Source organism: Pleurodeles waltl, chromosome 10 (assembly GCF_031143425.1).
Source record: "Pleurodeles waltl isolate 20211129_DDA chromosome 10, aPleWal1.hap1.20221129, whole genome shotgun sequence".
Lineage (NCBI taxonomy): Eukaryota > Metazoa > Chordata > Amphibia > Caudata > Salamandridae > Pleurodeles > Pleurodeles waltl.
In genome coordinates, this window is record NC_090449.1 from 552,128,465 (window position 1) to 552,152,902 (window position 24,438).

Genomic DNA, 24,438 nt, shown 5'->3' on the forward strand with positions numbered 1-24,438 from the left:
GTAAGGAGATATCAGAGGATACCTTTTCCTCCAATAAAGAACAAAGTCCAGCATTGTTTACTACCTTTACCCCTTTTACAGAGGATGAAGGTGAATAAACTAATTAAGATTTCTAAATCCGGTGCCCCATCGGACCCCAGCCCTCTGCAGATCCTTCATACAACAGCTAACACTATATCAGTACACATTGCAACACTCTTAAATAAAATACTGTCCTCTGGATTTTTTCCTTTGGCTTGGAAGAAAGCACCTATACTACCACTGCAAAACAAATCATCACTAAATCACTTAGGTGTCAAAAACTATAGGGCTGTTTCCTGGCTTCCTCTTCCAGCAAAGATTCTAGAGAAAAAGCTCAACATAAATATCACAGTCTTTCTCAAATCCATGAGCATTCTTGACCCAGCTCAACATGGGTTTGCACCTAACCATTCCACAGAATCAGCTCTTCCAGATGCAACTGAGGAAATCAGTGCTATTGTTGATAATGGGGGAAAAACAGCCATGATTTTACTTGACCTCTCGGCCGTGTTCAACACGGTTTACCATTCCCTTTTGATTAACCGTCTCAAACATATTGGCATCGGGGATAGGGCACTAAATTTACTCAGCTACTTTCTTTTCAATCGTGAGCAAGAAGTAACACTTAAACATTTTACTTCTGATCCTTTCACACTTCCCTGCGGAGAACCGCAGGGATCCTCTCTGAGTTCCACTATCTTTAATGTATATATCAACCACTCCGCCTGCCCACAGCATTCAACTCATCAGATCATTTGCCTTCTCAGCTCTCTCTTATGCAGACAACACTCAGATAGTGGTGTTAGTCTCCTCAACCCCCGAAATAATTGCCAAGCGGTTTAATATCTGCATGAGAAACATTGTTGACTGGATGCAGAAAAGCTGGCTGAAAATTAACTCAGCGAAAACAGAGGTAATGCCTTTTGGTATCTATACCGCGTTTTTGGAGTTCAGCATCATAGCTGTCCAAAGTAGGTTCTTTTCCACTCAGAGAAAACAGAGGTAATGCTTTTTGTTAACAATACCTCCTTTTGGAATACAGAATGGTGGCTGTCCAACTAAGGCTCTCTGCCATCACCAGTCCAAAAAGTGAGGAATTTAAGGGTCATCTTTAATACCAAGCTGGTGTTTGCTGACCATGTAAATCAGATAACCTTTGTCTGTTTCTTTATCCTGAAGTCTTTAATGAAAATTCTTCACTTGGAGCTAAAGAAAATTATAATTTCAGCCCTGGTAATTTCAAGGCTTGACTATTATAACGCTTTGTATTCAGGCTTTCAGCAGCGCATAATCAGTAAGTTACAAATGCTCCAAAACACGACAGCCCGAATCCTGCTGAATTTCCACAGATTAATTTCTATTTCACAGAGCATCCTTGATTTGCACTGGCTGCCCATTAGGGAGCTCATTAAATTCAGGGCCCTCTGCTGGACCCATAAGGCCCTTCACATGTTTGGTCCTCTCTCCCTCCAAAAGACTTTTGAATGGTATGTACTATCCGTACTCTTTGATATTCTACTGCCAGCAAGGTAGTGGTGCCTAATATCAAAAAGGCTGATTGGGGAGGAAGGCGTTTCTCCCACACTGTCTGTAAATGGTGAAATGCACTGCCTGTTTCAGAAAACAGGTAAAGACTTGGCTGTTCTGCTTGGCAATTAAGTAGGCTTTATTTTATTGTTTCTATTCACCTTCAGATACTGTTTCAGACACAGCGCCAAGATGCCTTTTTTGGTATTCGCACACTCTATAAATATATTAACATTAACAATACTGTAGGAAAGCATCTTAAACAATACTCTTCGATGTAATGAGCATTACATTCAGACCTTGTCTCAGGAGGACTGTCATCCACTTTGCGGTGCTCTACAATAGCAATTCTTAGAATGTCTTTAACTTTGAACCTCAATAACCACCCAAGCTCTTTCAGTCCCTGCATGTTACAAGTTTCTTCTTAGGATTCAGTCTTTCCTGATGGTGCTGAGTCTCTATGATTTCTTCCCAGCCATTCTCAAGTCATCTCTTTCTGTCACCGGAATCCCATTGTACTTGAGCCCCTGCCACACTTCATCTGGTGTTGTGAAGAAGGATGAGGTCTCTCTCTGAGTTTTGCCAAATATAGTAGGGCTTATTAAACTTCCATTTGATGCTGCTTCATTTTTACTTTAAGGAAGGGATTTTTTTTCTTTTGTACTTTCGCAGTGTAGTCTTGGAAGAGGCAGACTTTAATTCCCTCCACTGACCATGGACCATGAGTTCAGGTAACTTGGAGCATTCAATATATCTCTGAAGTTAAGTAATCTGTCCACCAAAGGCGTCTGAGGGGCCCAAGGGCCTGGCGGGCATCCCAACACCCAATGCATCCTTTCTACAGTAACTGCAGTTCTTGCATTCCTGGCCCTATCAACTCTAACTTGAACTAATTCTCAGTCACAGTTCTGCACACATAGAAGTGGCAAATCGCCATTGTAGATTGTTTATGTGCAGGAAGGAACACCTTCCTGCACATAAACAATCATTCCCTACAAAGCAGGCACCCTTGCACTATGATGCTAAGCTAAGTTTAGTGCTGGCACAGGGGAAAACACAGGGGTGTGCGGTATTTTAGTAAATATGGTGCATTCCTGCATTTCTAAAGTGACGCAGTGAGGCACTGCAAATTTTGGTGCAGCATCACGCTGTGCCACTTTTTACAAAATATGGCCCCAAGTACCTGGTGCCCTAGGTGTGACGTGTGCCTTAGCATTCTCTACGAGTGTGTTTTCAGGCCGTAATACAGCACAGAGACAGTCATTATTGAGAGGGGGAACCTCATGTTCTCGATCACCAACAACAGCAAACTTTGTCACCACATCCTTTTTCACGCCTTTGCAGCCTTCATTACTGTTGGCCCTTTAGTCATTTGCAACACACTGCCTTTACATACAGGATTCAATGGCACTCTTCTTGTCTGACCAACAGATACTTTTCCAAATTAAATCTTCAAAATCATTATGAATCCTGTGATCGGTGACGTATCTTAAGGTTCTATCGTATCCTATCACACTTTCATCTTCTACCTCTATCTGTAACTTCTGCTCATGACTGGCAAGGAAATTAAGATTCACCAGCATGCAGATGACACACTGCTATATTTGAAGGTCTTATCTGACAGTGAAAGTGCCACAAAACAAATTGTGTACCTACTATACAAGCCTTGGTGAAGGCCTATTCGAAACATGGAGTGAGTCTTGAGCACAAACTCATCATCACAAAACTTTATTTTTGATCACAAAGTTCATAAAAAGTGCATTTCACACAAATACATTATATTAATACCAATGATAAATAATGAAAATAGAGATAAAAATAACACACAAAGCTTCTGTAGTGAGATAAAAAAATACTCAATAAAAGAAATAGTACAGCAAGAAATGGAAGCAAGAACACAGTACACAACCTCACTCGGACATAAATGTTTTAGCAGCATGAGGCCTAATGCATGTAGCATAAAAACCTTAAAAGCACTCAGTATAAAACCGTCACAGAGGGCCATCAGAAATTTTGCTATTCCAAACATCCCAACACACGTTGATGGTGGTTCAGAATTCTGAACACCTCTAGATGGTGTCTGGAGCCAGTGGTCCTACATAAAGGGACTATCCATTTAGACCGCAGATGTTTATAATACTGACAAAAAAGAAATTACGTGCACCAGTTGGACACTGATCATCAGAGGGAAACCTAAGTACACCATTTGCTACAAACTAATTTAGTAGGAGTTGTCCTATATCTAAACTGGTGGAACAATTTGATCACCATAGGTGGAACAATCTCATCAATTGTGCATTTGTATTGGGGGTGGGGTTTAAAATTCATAAATGCTAAGGTAATCAATCCCAAGGATTTCATTACACTATCCATCATTTGCAATTCCCAATACATTTCTTTAAAGCATACTCCAGATATTTGGGACAGCTTCACTGGATCTTTCGAATATATTTCCAGTCTCAGTCTCCTCAAAAGGGTCGTGAGGGAACGCAACCAAGGGATTTTACTAGCACACGGGGATAGGAGAAGGTTGTTTAGCCCCACCCAATAGGGCACCAGTGTATCTGTGGAAAACAGTCGATGCCAGAACATTAGGAGCCTACACTCAGTTTTATGTGTAATCGTTGTATGAGCCAGATCTAAAAAAAAAACAGGAGTCAGGGGAGTGCTTACCGGAAGCTTTAGTAAAGATCTTATAAAGCGATGGTCAATTGCAGATAGATTAATGGTGTTCCTGCAACCCCACAATTCTGCTCCATACAAGACTGGTCCTAAGGTCTTGGTATTATACATTTCTAGTGCTGGGGCCACTTTCATTGAGACTGTCCTTCTTTGAATTTTAATATATTAAAGATTTGCTGGATGAGAAGTAGATGCACTTTCTCAACATGTGGTGACCAGCACAAACTTGGGGTGAGACTGACGCCTAGGTAATCAAAAGAAGAAACTAATTCAATAGAGTTCTCCCAAAACATGCATGCATCTTGTGGATAGCTTCACAGCACCATTAGGGAAGATCATATACTTGGTCTTGGTGTAACTTAACTCCAGACCACGCTCATCACAGAAGGACTTAGTCATTCAGTAGCTTTTGGAGCCCTTGGCGGGATAGCAGAAGGGTGTCGTTGGCAAAGAGTAGGACTGGTGCCCTTTCCCCCCGACCGTAAGAGCATCACACCCATCTCTATCCAAATGGCCCACAACCTCATTACTAAATAAAGAGAACAGAGTGCGGGCTAGGGCACACCCCTGCCTGACTCCTGTTTGAATCTTAAAGGACTTAGTGAGTGGCCATGTTGTCTGTGTGGATTCTCCTTAAAATATCCAGCAGGTTAGCAGCAATTCCCATCTCGAACAACACTTTCCACAGTTTGCCCCTAGGCACCAGATCAAAAGCTGTTCGCAGGTCCATGAACTCTAGAAACAGTTTTCCCATATTTAGCATCACTACCTGCCAATAAGTACAAATGAAGACAAAAACCTGGTCCAAAGTACGAATATTGGCACAAAACCCCGCCTGAAAGCCAGACAGAATATTTCCTTCTGAAATCCACTACTGGAGTTGTGCCAGTAGTTGCTTGCAAAAGATTTTTTTAACAGAATCTATTAAACTAGTGGGCCTATAGCTCCCAGGGAGGGCCCTGTCCTCTTCTTAAAAATTGGTATGATCTCCACCAACTTTCAGGAGGCGTGGATCTCCATATCCAGAACAATAGCATTGGACAAGTGGAGCTCTAGCTGGAATACATGAACTATTCGCTACCTGGGTTTCTTTAGGGGAAAATGCAAGGGCATGGTCTTTATTAACTATGGAAGTTTCTAGTATATTAAAGTCTTCCTCTCCACTTACACAAGAATACAGTTCCCCAAAATGTTTCACCCACTCCTGGAGTTGAACAAAAATTCAAGAGCAGCCTGGGGACCATTTAAACACACCCTTGCTTTCTTCCAAAAGGACTTGTTGTCTTGACCTACCAAGGCTGTGTGGCATGAGGACCATAAAGAATTCTCTGATTCCTTCTTGGCACCATACAGTATCAATCTATATCTAGCCCTACACTCACCAGGCCCTGTTGGAGGTTAGATTTAGCTGCAGCTAAAAGCTCACCCTTCACCTTCCTACATTCTTGATTGTACCATACTGTTGCCTTGGGTGATTTTCTCCAAGCCTGTTTAGCCTGACCCAGGGTGTCCTCGATCTGTGAACATAGTGAATCATGCATGATTTTCATTCTTGCTGATTGTACTTCTTGGGGAAGGGAAGACAACAAATCCACCCCATTTGTAACTATGATCTTAACTGTTTCAGGGACCACAGGGTTATTTTCCACCCAATCGCATCTTATAGTCCTTAGGTTGTTAGCTGGGGACAGAACAACCAGATTTCTGGGATCCCTGGAGACAACTTCCATCCATGACATACCCAGCATAATTAGACTTAAGGCATTATGGTCACTATATATTCTTTTGACTACCTTGATATCATGTACAGTGTCCCAAAGCCTACAGTCAACTAAACAATTATTCAATATAGCTTGAGGATCCAGGTTTGTTGTATGTCATTTTATCCTTTCAATTAGAAATGGTCCTTCCATTTGTGGCCCTCAATCCAGCATACGGCAGAGTTAAGGCTGAGACCTGGGCTGCTGTTTCGGTCCATTTTACAGTAGAGAGCTCAAGCTGGGGGATATTCCAGTTTCGGTTTCAATTGGAGGTCAAATCTAGGGAGGGTACCTGCAAATGGCTTAAAAGTACGGTTGTAGTCTCCTGCCACCAATATTGGAGTATTGCCCATATATTCCACAATAGCAGAATTAAGAGTCACTACTGTGCTACCTTCCATCTTACTGGATCCTATCTGGTTATGCACATTATAGAGTCTAGTCTTCAAGCTAGAAGGGAGAGCCACATCTATGGCCAGAATATCCAGTAACAGTATGGGACAGTTTTAATCTTGCACTGGAGTGCAATTTTTATCAGCATTGCTAGGCCCGAGACGGTCTACTTTTACTTTGTTTGACTGCATTTAGGCAGTAAGAAGTAAATCCACTCCTATGAAAGTGGGGGTCATACTCCATGTTTCTTGAAACAGACACATTTCGTGGGAGCCCATAAATTTGCCCCATTCCTCCTCTGGAAGCATCCTCAATATCCTAGCTACATTCCAAACCAGGATTGTTAAAAGAGTTTGGTTTATTGGAGGGAAATTGGAATTGGGGCCCTGGTTCATGGTCACATTGCAATTGGTCTCCAGATGAGTATCACTGCTAATGCAGCCCTCACATCTCAGTCTCCCACGTTCCTTGTTCGGCTCCTCACCTACAGGGCATTTGGCCACATACTGGGCTGGGGGCCTAGATATTATTTCCCATGAGGCAGTACCAAATGTCAAGGCCTCCCCCCGTAGTCACCCATGCTCTCTATCTGAAGTCAGTCCCTGTGAGCAGCAGAGCCACTTGCCATAGCTGTTCCCCCCCAAAACCAGTGGCACTACTATTCAAAGGAATCCCAATCTGGGTTAATAAATACTTGACCGTGATAGACGTATTGGCAGTAGGGATTGAACGGGAACCTATGACCATCAGGATCAACTTTATCTTTATGGGCAAAACATACTTTAACCATGCTATAAACCTTCTCAGGAGTAGTATTCCTTTCAACATGATCAATGTCACCCATTATAATAGAATAGCAATGTCTTATTTCCCTGAACCAGTGGATGACCTTGTTCTCAAGTGAATCATGGTCTTCCCTTTTGGCAGAGGCTAATTTGGGCACCGGCATAAGGAAAACTGCTGCCTCCTTCCTCTGGTCACAGTTCTTTATACAGAACCCATTTTGGACAACAGCCCTAGGCAAGGAATGAACAGACCTTGAGGCATACATTTCACTCCCCTCTATATTGACCTCACCTCCATCAATCCTCCTCCCTAAACTTCTACCCTGTGAAGTCCTTCTGCAATCATGTAAACTATCCAGTACCCAAATTGGGCTGGAAATAAGGCAGGTGGTGTTGGTGGCGGGACAAGAAAAGGGGAGGTTCAAAGAAGGTTGTTAGAGAAGCAGGCTTGCTCTGCTGATCTGGTGGGGGGGTGCGGGTAGCCTGCCGGTGATTTACATATCTGGACCCCTCATGTTTGTTTACTGTTCCTTTGTGTTATTGGTCTGAGCTCGAATCCTAATCTTTGCCTACCCTATCCTCCAGACCCTCCAACATTTTCTTCAAGGACATTACCTTGTTCCTGAGACCTTCAATTATGCCGCTCAAACTGTGGAACATGGATAAAATGTCCTCATTCGGAACATCAAACCAGGCCACCCTAAGCCCCACTATGCAATTCTCAACTGCAGATAAAGCAGCATACCTATTGCAACACTCAAACTGTTCAGACACTTGAGCATCTATGGCCTGCTCAATAGCAACAGTGCACAACTCTTCATTGCCACCTGAGCTGTCCCTAGCTGCACCTGTGCAAGTACCCCAACTGGAGCTTTAAACATTTTGGGAATATGCATGGCAGTTTTCCCTTTGACATAGGAGGTGGATAAGGCCTCAGGAGGGTTTACATTTTTAACATTTGGGGCATTAGAGGCAGACAGGGTTGAGGATTAACAGTGACATGACATTCAGATAACAAAGAATCTATCCTGTAATTCACACTCTTACTAGTTCCCACTATAAACAACTTCTTGGTGTGTGAGTTCCCAAAGCCTACCCTGTGCTTTCCTTTTGCTCATCGTGACTCAAAAAGCTTTTTAGTGCCCTCAATATTATTCTAGCATACAGGGCCAAAAAAGGGCCAATACAGAAAAAGAGTGTGATCCCCACATTCACAACCATTTCCATATATTGGGGCTCCGTCCAGATGTAAAGTCCAAGAGTCACTACAAGGCCAGTAAATGTGCGAGGGCATACAACAAGGTTGACTAAAATTAAGCCTTCTTCAAGGAAGAAGGGATGCAGCTTAAAAGAACAGATAGTAAAAGTAACTTTGGCAACAGAGCAGTGACGTAGTGCTTTTCAAAGGAATTGCGGAGGTGCTGTGATGCAGGACCAAGGGGGGTGACCCTGCCCTGCCTCCTCTTGTCGCTGACAGACGCAGGGCAGGTCCGCCCTTGGCAGAGGGAAGACTGTAGGTGCTTTATAGCACAGGCAGCAAATGTCAATGGTGGTAGCTCCTCCTCCTGTGGCAGAGATGTCTGGGACAGGTAGTCACCTCACCAGGTCTGCTGTGGCGTGCAGAGTGACCAACTTGAGCACAAACTAAAACAAGCTCAGGTTCAAGGAAGGTTCCCTCCAAAGAGCCTTTCTGGATTTAAATCCCAAAGCTGTCTCCTGGATTCCACATTGACAACAGCCTCCACTTTATGACCATATGTACATAAAATACTTTTATTTCTCCTCGTTTTTGCCTTTTCTATGTGTGTTGCATTCTGCAGCACACATAGAAATAGTAGAATGCCATGAATGATTGTTTATGTGAAGCAAGGTGTTCCTTTCTGCACATAAACAATTATTCAATAATGACAATTTGCTACTTTTATGTGTTCTGGAGAAGGTAAGACAGTCAAAGAATTTGTCTCAGCACTGAGAAAGCTAGTTTCAACATGCTGGTTTGGAGCAGTGAATGATGAATGTATAAAGGATATTTTCTTACTTAGCTGCAATGTAGATAGACTAATGGAGGAGTTATGGCTAAAAGTTAAGCCTTCTTTGAAGGAAGTAATAATAGCTGCAAAAAAAGTAGAACATATGCTTTGGTGAAAGAGATAAATAAGTAGCAGTGAATAAAGTTATTGAAGACAAAGGAGAAGTAAACATTTTCAAGGAAAAAAAGAAAAAACCTACAAAGCAACTGAATATAGTTTTAAGGGGCAGTGTTACAAATGTAGGATGACAGAAAACAAGGCCATTTCCAAAAAGGGGCATTATTTTGTGTGTTGTAGAAGTCAAAAGACATTTAAGAAGAATAACCATCTTAGGGCCTTATTTAGAGTTTAGTGGAGGGGGTTACTCTGTCCCAAATGTGACGGATATCCCACCCACCATATTACGATCCCATATTAGCCTATAGAGATCGTAATACGACAGGATATCCATAAAGTCTGTGACAGAGTAACCCATCCACCAAGCTCCAAATCAGGCCTTTATTGTCAAAGAAATATGTGATGAAATAGTATTACAGATGAGCAAATCACACTTAAGCAATCCTAAAGACTTGATAAAAAGAGATGACCTAGAAGTGTAAGCAATGTTTGACTCATGTTCAAGGTTGACAATAATATCAGAGAATATTTTAATGACAGTGTTACGCTCCATAGGATGAATCTACAGCCAGGAGATTATGGAGGTCAAGCCATTAGAATGAAAGGGTACTTTCAAGGGAAAATCAAATACCAAAATAGAGTAGCAAACTCAAAATTAAATGTGTCATAAAGGTGGACAATGTCTTGGAGTACACAGTACAAAAGGACGTAGGTGTATATTTAGATTCCATAGCATGTCCCCAAATATAAATACAACCTTTACAAGAATAATTTAGAAAATGCCTAAACAGATGACTTGTAGTGATTATCGTTGTTGTCTCAAAACATATGTAGATAAGATAGAGGTAAAAAAGGGAGTAGTTCCCGTAGTTTCTAAAGACTTGTACCAGGAAACAAAATTGTTACCACCACTGATGCCAGACCTAAAGGTTTGGGATCTGTACTGTCAGAAGAGAACCCAAATGGGGAGAAAACTAGAGCCTTTGCCTCCAGATCTTTGAGAGGGGCAGAAGATCATTATTGTGTTATCGAGAAAGAGGTTTTAGCAGTATTCTGGGTTTGAAAAAATTCAAGAAATTAATTTGGGAAACCAGATTTAAGCCTCTCAAATAAATATTTGTGAAGAAATGCTTAGATTCAATATATAGTCACAGCAGAAGGTGGGTGAGTAATTTGCAAAAGTTCACTTTTGAGGTGGAATATTTACAAGGAATCAAAAACGGGGTAGCTGACTGTCTATCCAGATTGGCAGATGGCCTATCTCTTGAAGGAAGTGAAGAGGAAGTAATGGGAGAGGAGGAATTACTTACAGAGTATGTTTGTGTGATAACAGATGGAGTGGTTACAGAGGCAGTTTGGGAAGAAGAAATGGAAAAAAGATTAAGTCCCTGTTAAGGTGAGGTTGATGCTCATGAAAAGATAGGCACATAGAGAAGAAAATAGGGAGAGAATAAGACGATTTTGAACACGTAAAGTTGGCATAAACTGATGATTGTTCATTTTGTGGTTAAAAGTCACTTCCACCACTAAAAATACAAGAGAACCTAGTAGACAGGGCTCATGAAAGACATTGTGGTGTTTGCAAGACAAAAGAGTTACTCAGGCTTGATTTTTGTTGGCCAGGTATGGTTACACAAATAGAATATTCAGAGAAAGTTCATTATGTAACAGCAGTGACAATATTCTGAGCTCTAGGAAACCGCTATGTACTCCTACAAACTCCAAGATGAGCCCTGGAATGATTTGACTGTATTCATCATCAGTCCACTGACTGGGGAAGTAAACACCCCATATATAGTGGTTTAGATGGATTTATACTACGTATAGCCAGAAATAAAAACACTATACGACATTAGCGCCAAGAGTATAATAGCATTCTTAGAAAAGACATTTGGAGGGGAAGGATTACCATCCCCTATTTTCCCTGACAATTGGGTACAAGGCTGCTCAAAAGAATACTTAGAAAGCAATGAGATTAAACAGTGACTGGGTACACTACACCATCCAGAGACCAATGTGGTAGTAGAAAGGCAAAACTATCAAGGAAGGGGTTCAACTAGCCAAAACCAAATAATGTGAGTTTTAAAGAGGAAATATCTAGGCGGATTATAGCGTTCCATCTAATGCCACATCAAAGAACAGCTGAAACTCCTTTTGAGCTGTTGAGAGGAAAAAGACCAAATTAAAATGTAGTTCTAGGTTGAAGGAAGAAGCAGAAAGGTTGGGTAAGTGCTGAGACCAGGTAATGTTGGAAACAGACAGGGTTAAGACTTTGAGGGGAAAGGAAAAAACTATGCTAATGAACATCACACAAAACAGATGGATCTAAAAATTGGGTATTGAGTAAAGGTTAAAGCCCCGATTAGGAGTGACAAGTGGTAAAAATTTACCAAATCCATGAGAGTACTCAAATTATTCCACAGTGCATTGAAAACCCAGGATGGGAGAATCTGGACTCTAGGGAGGGTAGTTAAGTATAATAATCCTGGTAATAAGACGGACATTCCTAAGACATTGGATGACAAGCTCATGAGTAGTAACTCTTGGGATAAAAATGATATTGAAAAGACAGATGAGTTTACAAAGAAATCTTAGGAAATACACCATGAAGGAAGAGCATTTGTCAAACTCTGTCACCTAAGTGTTCAAAAGATTACATTACCAAATAGATTGTACTGTGATAGTTTTTGTAATCATTAACTTTTTCACTTTTTTCATAGCTCTTTCTATAAAGTTTATACATCATTTTAATTTGACTTGTAAAAGTAAATGGTTCAAGAGTTTCTGTTGCTTTTGTCCTCTTATTTACACAAATGTTTAGGTTTCTTTTTTAAATGGCTGCTGTTTGTTTCCCTATAAACATTTGTAAAGGGAAGATGTGTGGTATCTTCTTTTGTTCCCCTCCTAAACTCTACTTGGATTCACCTGAGCACAAGACTCTAGAATATTGGGGGACTGAAGTGGCCATTGGGGATTGAGAATAAGCGAGTTGTTGTCCTAACTGAGCTGTGGCTAGGGTGTCTCAAATAAAGCTTGGAGATACTCTAGGGAGGCTCCTGTGGTACGTGATCCATTCTAACAAATCTACCAAGCAGGAAACCACAAGGTCTCTGGTCATAAATTCAAGACATACAGCCAAGACAACACCAGACTTGAAACAAAGAATGGCAAGAAGGGAACAACAAAAGACAGGTCTCCTCTTGTTGTGCACTAAAGATGTGTAAGTCCATCCAAACACAGATCCGAAGTGTCTTTTCACGTGTCTACTTCAGGAAGCATCTGAAGATACTCCTCTAAAAGATACATCTCATACTGTAGTAACCAATTTGAATCCTTAACAACCAATATTTTGTAAAGCACAGCTACTCTCACCTGTTAGGGTCTCAAGGCGCTGGGGGGAGAGAAGCCTCATCCAAGGAACCACGTCTTGAGGTCCTTCCTGAAGATGATGAGTGACGTGTTTTGTCTGAGGTGCAGGGTGAGGTTGCTCCAGATCTTTACTGCAGTGTAGGTGAAAGATCGTCCTCCAGCAGTGGTTTTGCGGATGTGAGGGACGGTGGCCAGGGTCATCTAGGTGGAGTGGAAGGATCTGGCAGGGATGTGGAATGAGACACAGTGGTTCATATAGGCTGGTCCTGCGTTGTGTATAGCATTGTACGTGTGAGTGAGGAAACTTGAAGGTGATTCACTTCTCAACTGGTAGCCAGTGGAGCATCCTCAGGTGTTGGGAGATGTGTTCTTGGTGAGGGAGGTCCAGAATGAACCTGGCGGTGGCGTTCTGGATGAGTTGAAGTTTTTTGATGCTTCTAGTGGAGTTGCTGGCGTAGAGGGCGTTGCCGTAGTCGAGCTTGCTTATGACAAAGGCGTGGGTGACTGTCCTGTGACAGTCTGCTGGGATCCATCTGAAGATCTTCCGAAGTTTGCAGAATGTGTGCCAGCAGGAGGAGGCCACAGAGTTTACCTGGTGGGTCATGAATAGGGAGGAGTCGAGGATGATTCCTAAGGTGGGCATGCTCGGTCGGTGCAGGGGGGGTGCTGAGGGATGTGGGCCACCAGGAGTCATCCCAAGCTGAGGTGGCATATCCGAAAATGATGTGCTCCGTCTTGTCGGAGTTGAGCTTGAGGACGCTTTCTCTCATCCAGGTGGCGAAGGCTTCCATTCCTGAGTGAAAGTTCCTTTTGGCCATGTCCATGTCTTCGATGAGGGAAATAATGAGTTGTTTATCATCGGCATATGACACGATGTTCATACCGTGGCTTCTGACGATGGCAGCAAGAGGGGCCATGTATACTTTGAACAGTGTGGGGCTCAGTGAGGATCCTTGGGGGACTCCACAGAAAACTCCTGTGGGTCTGGAAGTGTAGGGTGAGAGTCTGACCCTCTGCGTCCTCCCGGAGAGGAAGGAGTGGATCCATTCCGGGGCTCTTCCGTGGATTGCTATGTTGTGGAGTCTGGTGCACAGGGTGCTGTGGGAGACCATGTTGAAAGCTGCTGAGAGGTCAGGGGGTATGAGTGGTGCGTGTGGCCACTGTCTAGGAGTAATTGGATGTTGTCGGTGGCTGCCAGGAGTGCTGTCTCCGTGCTGTGATTGCTGCGAAAGTTGGACTGGGAGCTTCGATGAAATTCTGTAATACACATAGATACCAATTAAGAGAGCCCCTCAATTTGAAAGGAGATCACACTTGCCCTTCCTTGTCACTGTTATACAGCACTCTGTTGTTTTACAAATAGATTACTTCTGCATAAATTCCCATACATATGTATATGTATACGTTTAGTTTCAAAGTGAACGGGCATACCATACTCCCCATTGATTAGTGAAAACCCCATATGAACTTCAGACCAGACCACCAGGGTTTCTGGGTTCATACTGTGCTCAAAGTAAGGGCCCCATTACCCGGACTTGATGGAAATTAGACATTGTGTTTCAACCGAGAATGAAATTATTGAATGATTGAAAGAAGTCTTGTTATGCTGATTTGGCAAAATGTAAACTCACAGTCATGTTATAAATAGGATTTATGGACATTGGCACTCATTATAACATTGGCGGTAAAAGCCGCTTACCGCCGTGCAGAAGACCGCCAACACACCGCCGCGGCCGCGGAATTCCGCCACAGCTATTATGACCCACAGCACGGAATCCGCCAAAATTCAGACACCCACACAAGTCTGCCACACCAAAGGTCAGTGATAAACGGGCGAAAAGAAAACCTCCACCGTCACACCAACAGAATACGCCCACACTATCATGACACGTGAATCCACGCGGCGGTCTTTCAACCGTGGTATTCCATTGGCGGTACACACCGCAGCGCTCAAAATACACACACTTTTACAAAACACAGCCACATTGGACAATTCCAAATACACACAACTGATACACATACACACACCACTCCCACACACCCATTACAATATAAAACACACACCCACATCACCCACAAACCCTTGCTACCAAAAATACCGAAAGAAGGCCAGAGAGAGACACCCCAAACAACTACCAAGCATCCACAGGCACACAATACCATAGCCTACATAACTTCCACGCACCTCACACAACACACCACTAAATATCACCCCACTTATCACTATACACACCACCCCACACATCACCCACATCACCCCATGGCACAGCAAAGACACCCCAGGTTCTCTGAGGAGGAGCTCAGGGTCATGGTGGAGGAAATCGTCCGGGTAGAGCCACAGCTATTCGGATCACAGGTGCAGCACACCTCCATAGCTAGGAAGATGGAGCTATGGCAAAGAATAGTGGACAGGGTCAACGCAGTGGGACAGCACCCAAGAAATCGGGATGACATCAGGAAGAGGCGGAACGACCTACGGGGGAAGGTGCGTTCCGTGGTCTCAAGACACCATCTTGCGGTTCAGCAGACTAGCGGCAGACCCCCATCTCCTCCCCCACAACTAACAACATGGGAGCAGCAGGTCTTGGCAATTCTGCATCCTGAGGGCCTCGCAGGAGTAGATGGAGGAATGGACTCTGGTAAGTCAAAGCTTTACTATTACATCCCCCACCCTACCTGCATGCTATCACATACCCCCACCCTCGCCCTCACCCCCATCACTCCAACACCTCACAAATGTCCCACTATCACAACCCACCCATCCCAACACCAAGCCCTGCATGAAACAACAAAGCATGGACACCTATCACCAAAGCATGGCCACTGCACATACCCATACACCCCCCTAAACCACCATCACACAAGGTCCCACACAGGAATGCAACCACTCGGGTACACGGTCACCCACCTATTGCACACAATGGCACACACAGATGTAATAAACATCCTTTTATACCCCTGCAGGACCCCTACCCAACGTCACCGGATAGGAGGGTCCACAAATGTCCACACCACCAACAGAAGAGGCCCACAGTGATGACAGCAGCTCTGTCCAACTGGATCCAGATGACCAGCTCAGCTCATCGTGGACCTCGGAACAGTCGGTTCCCCTCACACAGTCACAGGCCACCACAGAGCTTCCCCCCTCTGGAAACACCAGCACAGCACCCACCCAGCAGGCCCATACCTCTGTCCCCAGGACACATCAAGCAGCAGTGTGTCAACCACTACAGGGAACCCAGGCTAACCCACCAACCCAACAACAACAGGGACCAGGGGGCAGTGGTAGTGGGCACACGGTCCAGGTGACGGAGGCCCAGGAACACAGGGGAACAGGGAGGGCTGCTGTGCGACAGGGGGAGGACAGGCCAAGGGAACCCACTCTACACGAGGCCCTATCCTCCATCATGGGAGCCTACCACCACTCCCAGGAGACTATGGCAACGGTACTGGCCAAGTTTCAGGAGACCCAGCGCCTGCAGGAGGAACAGTATTTGGGCTTCAGGGAGGAACTCAGAACCATCAATTCCACCCTGGGCACCATCGTAGGGGTGCTGAAGGAAGTACTCAACACCAGGAGGGACACTGTGGCACAACAAGGGGCCCCTGACACTAGCCTGGACGATGAACTGCCCACCACCTCCGCCGGCGCTAGTGGACAGGAGGCACCACCACAGGACCACCACACCAGCACCCCACCCCCTGCAGAGGGAGAACCACGATGCAAACGGTCCCTGAGATCCAGGACAAAGACAGAGAACGATGCCAAGAGCCCCCCCAAAAAATGAGCCCACCCTGAATGTCATCTTTCTGTCCCACTTTGTCACACTGTCCATCCTCAAACTGCCCCAGCTCCACTTCCTATGCCCATTTGGGCAATGCACCTGTGAGACTAATAGAGTGGACTCTGCCATGGACATTCCTCCACCATCACCCCTCACCATTTTACAACCCCCAATATTGAGCACTTAAACACCCTTGAAGCACAAAACAACCTGGAGTCAGTCTGTGATTTCGAAATAGTGTATTAGCAATTACAGTGACAACATGCTCTTTCAATTGTAATGTCAACATACATATGTCATACAGCTCTAGTCCATGAGGAAACAAAGCAGATGTCACACTGTGGGACACACATCTGTGGAATCGTAAGGGAAAGTGACAACTCAGTGACATACACTGGGTGAAAACGACAGACAGTAGAGAGGTAGTAGTGTTAAAGTACATGTAGTAGGCAGGTCTGTATTCTTACCTGTGTCTCACTGGAAATATTGCAGGATCACCGAGTTCCAGTTGTCCATGTCCTCTTCTTCTGCTTCCTCGTCTTCACTGTCCACAGGCTCCACAGCTGCAACAACACTGCCATCTGGACAATCCTCCTGCAGAAAAGGCACCTGTCATCGCAAAGCTAAGTTGTGAAGCATACACCAGGCCACAATGATCTGGCACACCTTCTTTGGTGAGTAGAATAGGGATCCACCTGTCATATGGAGGCACCTGAGCCTGGCCTTCAGAAGGCCTAAGGTCCTCTCTATAATCCTCCTAATTCGCCCATGGGCCTCATTGTAGCGTTCCTCTGCCCTTGTCCTGGGATTCCTCACTGGGGTCAGTAGCCATGACAGGTTGGGGCAACCAGAGTCACCTGCAAATGGCGAGGGACAACTGTTAGACACACACTAACCTGTAGGGATATCCCCAGACAACCATTCCCACTGACTTGCTTCCAGGTGCTCACCTAATAGCCACACACGGTGACTCTGGAGTTGATCCATCACATAAGGGATGCTGCTATTCCGCAGGATGTAGGTGTCATGCACTGAGCCAGGGAACTTGGCATTAACATGGGAGATGTACTGGTCTGCCAAACACACCATCTGCACATTCATGGAACTCTTCCAGTTCCTGTACACTTGTTCACTCCTGCGGGGGGTACCAAAGCCACATGGGTCCCATCAATGGCACCTATGATGTTGGGGATATGTCCCAGGGCATAGAAATCACCTTTCACTGTAGGCAAATCCTCCACCTGAGGGAAAATGATGTAGCTCCGCATGTGTTTCAGCACGGCAGCCATACTCTGGAGAACACGTTGGAAAACATAGGCTGGGACATCCCTGATGCTATGGCCACTGTTGTTTGAAATGACCCACTTGCAAGGAAATGAAGTACTGACAGCACCTGCACTTGAGGGGGGATTCCTGTGGGATGGTGGATAGCTGACATCAGGTCTGGCTCCAGCTGGGCACACAGTTCCTGGATTGTGGCACGGTCAAGCCTGTAGGTGATGATCACATGTCTTTCCTCCATTGTCGCCAGCTGTACACCGGAGGATGCCGCCATCTCCTCACATGTCCCAGCGGACGGTGCCTATGAAGGACAACAGCGAGCACAGAGTCAACCAACTCAGAGGTACGTACCCACAGCTTACACAGAACACTAATCATAATCCGAACATTGGCCTTTATGTGTGTTTAGGCTAGGCCTCGGTATGTGTGACGCAGTTAAAAAATTAAGCCATGTGGGCCCCTGAAATGGCGGCTGCCTGACCTGTAAAGTGGGACAATGGGATGTGAGGTAACTGCGCTGGTGTTGTACACCGTCGCGGTAGGCAGTCGAAGACCGTGGCACAATGCTGCATTGGTTAACATTGGACCCTATGGGTCCCAGGAGCCAATGACGATGTATGCCGGCAGTGACGGTACACACCCCCGCGGACGTGACTGCCATTTTCTATCTGTTCAATCACTCGATACCTGATCTTCGACAGGAGAGGACCTACACTGCAAGTGCTGCTGTGACCTCGGTCTGGAAGAGACAATGGCTCGAGTGTCTGGGGAAAGGGCCCCTGCCTTCACATCGGATGAGTTGGAGAAACTTGTGGATGGGGTCCTACCCCAGTACACGCTACTCCACGGTCCTCCAGACAAACAGGTAAGTACACTGGGAGCATGCTGTATGGGCTATGCCTGTGTGGAGTGGGGTGGATGAAAGATGGGGGGAGATTGAGGCACGCATGAAACGACAATGAGTGCATGTGCCACATGGCAAGGGTAGGGATGGGGGCCAATGACTGTGACAGTGCATTTGGTAATAACTTTTCTTTTCCCCCTGTACAATTCAGCGCCCACCAGGAAAAAGATATTTGGCATGCCATCGCCAAGGATGTCCGGAACCTGGGTATCTACCACAAACGGAGCACCCACTGCCGTAAGAGATGGGAGGACATTCGCCGCTGGAGCAAGAAGACGGCGGAGGCCCAGCTGGGGATGGCCTCCCAACGTGGGAGGGGTGCCCATCGCACCATGACCCCCCTGATGTTCAGGATCCTGGCGGTGACGTACCCGGAGTTGGATGGGCACTTGAGGGCATCACAGCAGCCACAAGGGGTTGAGTACACTCTCATCCTGCTGATTTTGCATGCAGTGGAGGTGTCTGGGTGGGGAGGTGGGCTGTGGGTTTCCCTAGGCCAGGGCGAGTTTAGTAGGCAAGGTTCCTCCGTAATGGAGGCCATGTTGCACCCCACCCCACCTGTGTACCGTGCCAAGTACACCTAGTCATGCTCCTGTGTCATCCATGTGTGCAGATGTCATCCATGGCCTTGTAGGCCATGTCCCAGGGATTGAACAGTGGCGCCCAAGTGCGCGGCGTAGTGCAGGGGGCTTCTGTGTCTGTTGTGTCCACCAACGGTAGCAGTAATGCATGCACTCAACATTTCTTTCTTCTGTCGTAACCCCCCTTTTTGTGGTCTCCCTGTTCTTGTGTGCATTAGCATCATTTTGGCGGAGGAGCAGTGGCACCGGAGCAGGAGGGAGCTGCATCCCACATGGCCCTGGAGGGCGAGACGATGGACTCGGAGTTCACCAGTGGCAAGGAGGGCGAGGGGAGCTCCACGGCGGGGACAGGAGCTGACACCAGTGACACGGACTCGTCCTCTAATGGGAGCTCCCTTGTGGTGGTGGCAACATCTGTGCCCCCCGCATCTACAGGTACAGCCGCACCCCTCCTACCAGCACCGCCCTCCCAGCAGCCCCTCAGCCTTTGCCCCGTGCCCGCTCACCCAGGAGGGTGGGCATCACCTTCGCCCCAGGTACCTCAGGCCCTGCCCCAGTCACCCCTGCTGCCCCCACTGAGGAGGCCATTGACCTCCTCAGGTCCCTCACTGTTGGGCAGTCCACCATTCTGAATGCCATCCAGGGTGTAGAAAGGCAGTTGCAACAAACAAATGCATTCCTGGAGGGCATTCATTCTGGTCAGACAGCCCTTCAGCGAGCTTTTCAGACTCTGGCCTCAGCACCGATGGTAGCCATTGTCCCTGTGTCTAGCCTCCCCCCTCCAACTTCCTCCAACCAGACCCAATCCCCTCTACCTCTGGCTATCCCAAGAACACCTTCAGACCAGCATGCACACACCTCAACACACAAGGGAAGCTCTGGCAAACTTAAGCACCACACATCCCACAGGCACTCACGCAAGCACCACACACATGCAGACACACCAACATCCACTGCCTCCACTGTGTCCCCCTCCTCCACGTCTCCCTCATCCCCTCCCAGTCTCGTCTACACTCACACCTGCATGCACTACATCTACAGCCACTACTGCCATCACCAGCACACACACCACCACACCCCGCTCACATGCAGTCACCACCCCCACTGCCATTCACACGTCCCCTGTGTCCTCTCCCAGTGTGTCTGTGACGCCATCCCTCCCAAGATACACAAACGCATGCACACACCCACCCAACAGCCATCCACCTCACAACAGCCTCCAGCGCATGCACCTTCACCCAAAGTCACCAAACGAACACCTCCTACAACCACAACCTCTTCCTCCACTCCCACACCCCCTCCAGCTACCCGTCCCAGTGTCTCCCAAAAACTTTTCCTGTCCAACCTTGACCTCTTTCCCACACCTCCCCCATCCCGTCCGTCTCCTAGGGCCCGACTCTCCAGGTCCCAACCTAGCACCTCAGCCACAACATCTCCGGGACCAGTGGTGCCTGTAGTCACCGGAATCTGGAGTGCACCGGCCACTAGGGTAGCCAGTGTGGCACGGAGCCACAGCACGGACAGTCCCCCACCTGTGAAGCACTAAAAGTTGGCCAGTGCCCGGCGGGAGAGGGGGGCGACTCCAGCCACCAAAGCCACTCCCAGGGGTCCAGGTGGGAGTGTGGAGTCAGCTGCGACACCTTCCAAGGTGGGGAAGGGCCACAAGAAAGTCAGCAGGTCTGGGAAGAGCAGCACGGCGTAGAAGACCGCCATCATCCCCACTGCCCAGGAGGCCACCGCCATCATCCCGCTGCTCAGGAGGCCACCGTCAGCACCTGCCCTGCTGCCCAAGAGGCCACCGCCACCAGCCCCGCTGGGCCAGAGAGGACCGCCAGCACCAGCCCAGCTGCCCAAGAGGCCACAGCCACCAGCCCTGCTGGGCCAGAGAGGACTGCCAGCACCAGCCCTGCTGCCCAAGAGGCCACCAGCCCCGCTGGGCCAGAGAGGATCGCCAGCATCAGCCCCACTGGGCCAGAGAGGACCGCCAGCACCAGCCCCGCTGGGCCAGAGAGGACCGCCAGCACCAGCCCTGATCCCCAAGAGGCCACCGCCACCAGCCCCGCTGGGCCAGAGAGGACCGCCAGCACCAGCCCCGCTGGGCCAGACATGACCGCCAGCACCAGCCCCGCTGGGCCAGAGAGGACCGCAGCACCAGCCCCACTGGGCCAGAGAGGACCGCCAGCACCAGACCTGCTGCCTAAGAGGCCACCGCCACCAGCCCCGCTGGGCCAGAGAGGATCGCCAGCATCAGCCCCGCTGGGCCAGAGAGGACCGCCAGCACCAGCCCTGCTGCCCAAGAGGCCACCGCCACCAGCCCCGCTGGGCCAGAGAGGACCGCCAGCACCAGCCCCGCTGGGCCAGACACGACCGCCAGCACCAGCTCCGCTGGGCCATGAAGGACTGCCAGCACCAGCCCCGCTGGGACATGAAGGACTGCCAGCAGCTGAGTCACTGCAAAGGACCCCACTGCCACAAGCACCGCTGAACAGGGCACCGCCGCCACAAGCACTGCTGAACAGGGCAGTGCCGCAACAAGCACCGCTGAACAGGGCACCGCCGCCACAAGCTCCGCTGAAAAGGGCACCGCCGCAACATGCACCGCTGAACAGGGCACCACCGCCACATGCACCGCTGGCCCATGAGCGCCAAGGGCACTGATGCTACTGAGTCCGTCACGAGCAGGATGAAGCACTCTGGGCACCAAGCCCCCTCAAGAACCGGTGGAGAAAGACATCCACTACCTCAGTCCTTGTCAGGATGAAGCACTCTGGGCATGAAGCCCCTTCCAGAACCAGTGGAGAAAGACATCCACTACCTCAGTCCTTGACAGGATGAAGCACTCTGGGCACCAAGCCCCCTCCAGAACCAGTGGAGACTGTCATCCACTTGAGAGACTGTGGCTTTGCACTCCCCAGGATGGAACAGTGGGCAAACCACCCACTGTAGAGACTTGAGAGACTGTGGCTTTGCACTCCCCAGGATGGAACAGTGGGCAAACCACCCACTGTAGAGACTTGAGAGACTGTGGCTTTGCACGCCCCAGGATTGAACAGTGGGCAAACTTCCCACTGTAGAGACTTGAGAGACTGTGGCTTTGCACTCCCCAGGATTGAACAGTGGGCATGTGGCCCCCTCGTGGGTTTGGCGTCGTGCACTCAACCGGCTGAGGTGCCCCCCTTTCCCTCCCCCTGAGGTGCCTGTTTTATTGCTATTTGATGCCCCTGCAGTGTTCTCTCTGTCATGGTCGGGGATCTTGTGTGGGCCTCGCCCATACCGTGTGGGCCTAGTGTTCCACGGACTTCAATGGAGCACTACCTGGACTACTTTCTTGGTGTATATTTTGTTTATAGTGTATATATGTATCTTTTTGCGTACTGGATTTTAATATATTACAATGGTTACACTCATTTTCTTTTGTCTTTGCATTCTTGCTGGGGGTTGGGGGGTGTAACTGTAATGTATCATGCTGTATTAGTGTGTGTGTTGTGGTGGGTGAGGGTGGGGGTGGGGGTGTTGCGTGTTACGTGTGTGTGTCCCTGTTTTTTCCCTCCCCTCTCCCCTGTGTTGTAGGTGCAGTACTCACTGTGGTCTTCGCCGCCGGCGTTCGTGCTCCTGGTATAGGAGCAAGAAGATAAGGGCTGGCAGGATCTGCAGCTCTGGTTCCATGGCGTCCGGATTCCTCTGTGGGTGTGTAGAGGTGAGCGTTTTCCCTTCGAAGTCCTGTTTCTGCCGTGTTTTTGTCCGTGGTGAATCCACCCCGGAAAAGGTGGCGTATTGGTAGGTTGTGATACTGTGGGTGGTACTTTGTCCTCCGCCTGTCTGTTGGCGGTGACCGCCGTGCTGTTTGTTTGTACCGCCGTGGCGGTCGGAGTGTTAGAGTGGCTGTCTTTGTTGGCGGTTTCCGCCACGGTCGTAATTCCAATTTTTTTACCGCCGGCCTGTTGGCGGTCTTACCGCCGCTTTAACACCGTCCACCAGGGTTGTAATGACCACCATTATGTGCTAAGCTAGCATACTAGAAACCAGCCATTGTGTGTTATCTGGATGTACTGGAAACTGACCTTGGTGTATGGAAACTTTATCATTTGGTAACAAGGCACAATATAATACTGCCATGATGTGCTGAAACAGCTTTATGAAATATGGCAATAATGTACTAAATGGACATAACCGAAAGTGGGCTTGCTGTGCTAACTGGCCATGGTGGATAGTGACCAGGTAATGTGGGAACTGTCATTAAGGTGCTAACTGGAAATAACGGAAAATTAATATATTGTGTTTTGAGACAAATAGAAACTGACAATGATGTGTCAACTGGATAAATTAGAAACCAGGCATGGTGTGTTACGCAGACAAAACGTACATGGTTATTTGATTAACCCACTGAGCACAACAAAAGCTGGATATTATGTACTAAATGTATTTAATGAGAACTGCACTGGCCGTATTAGATGGTAATAATAATATGCTTACTGGGCATAATGGACACCATGAATAATGTGCTAATTAAAATTATGAAGACTAGCCTGTACATGCTAATCAGATATAATGGAAACTGGTCAAAATATGTTAATTGGGCCTTATGGAGACTGGTCATAATGTACTAAGCGTAATGGAAAATGACCATGGTGTGCCAACTAGATATAATGGAATCTTGAAACGATGCGTTAAACAAAAATGAAACAAGCTGTGGTGTGCTAATTCTGTAATAAAACTGACCATGTTTCCCTTTTCCAGCACAATGAAAATGGTATTGATAAACCAGGTGGACATGAGGGGATCGGTAAATGATGTGCTGCTAATTTGACCTCTGGGATGAAAAATGAAACTGGGAATAATTGCAGATGGATGTGGTGCACTATTCGAGCAAAAAAGCAACCGGTAAATTGATGCTCCAAATTAGCTTATTGGAAACTGTTTATGATGTGCTAACTTGGCATTATGGAAATGGATCATAATGTATTCAGTGGGGATAATGAAACAGTTGTTACATGACATTCTAATAGGCATAAGAGATCGTCAATAATGGGATAGTGGGCATACTGCACCTTTGATAAACTGCTAATCATGCACTTTGTACTAACCGAGTGTAAGGAAAATATGTAACAATGTGCTAAGCCAGTGTGATGCACTATATCAATAGTTCCATAAACTGGATAATGGAGATTGGTGACAGTGTTCTAAATGGGAATATTGAAGATCC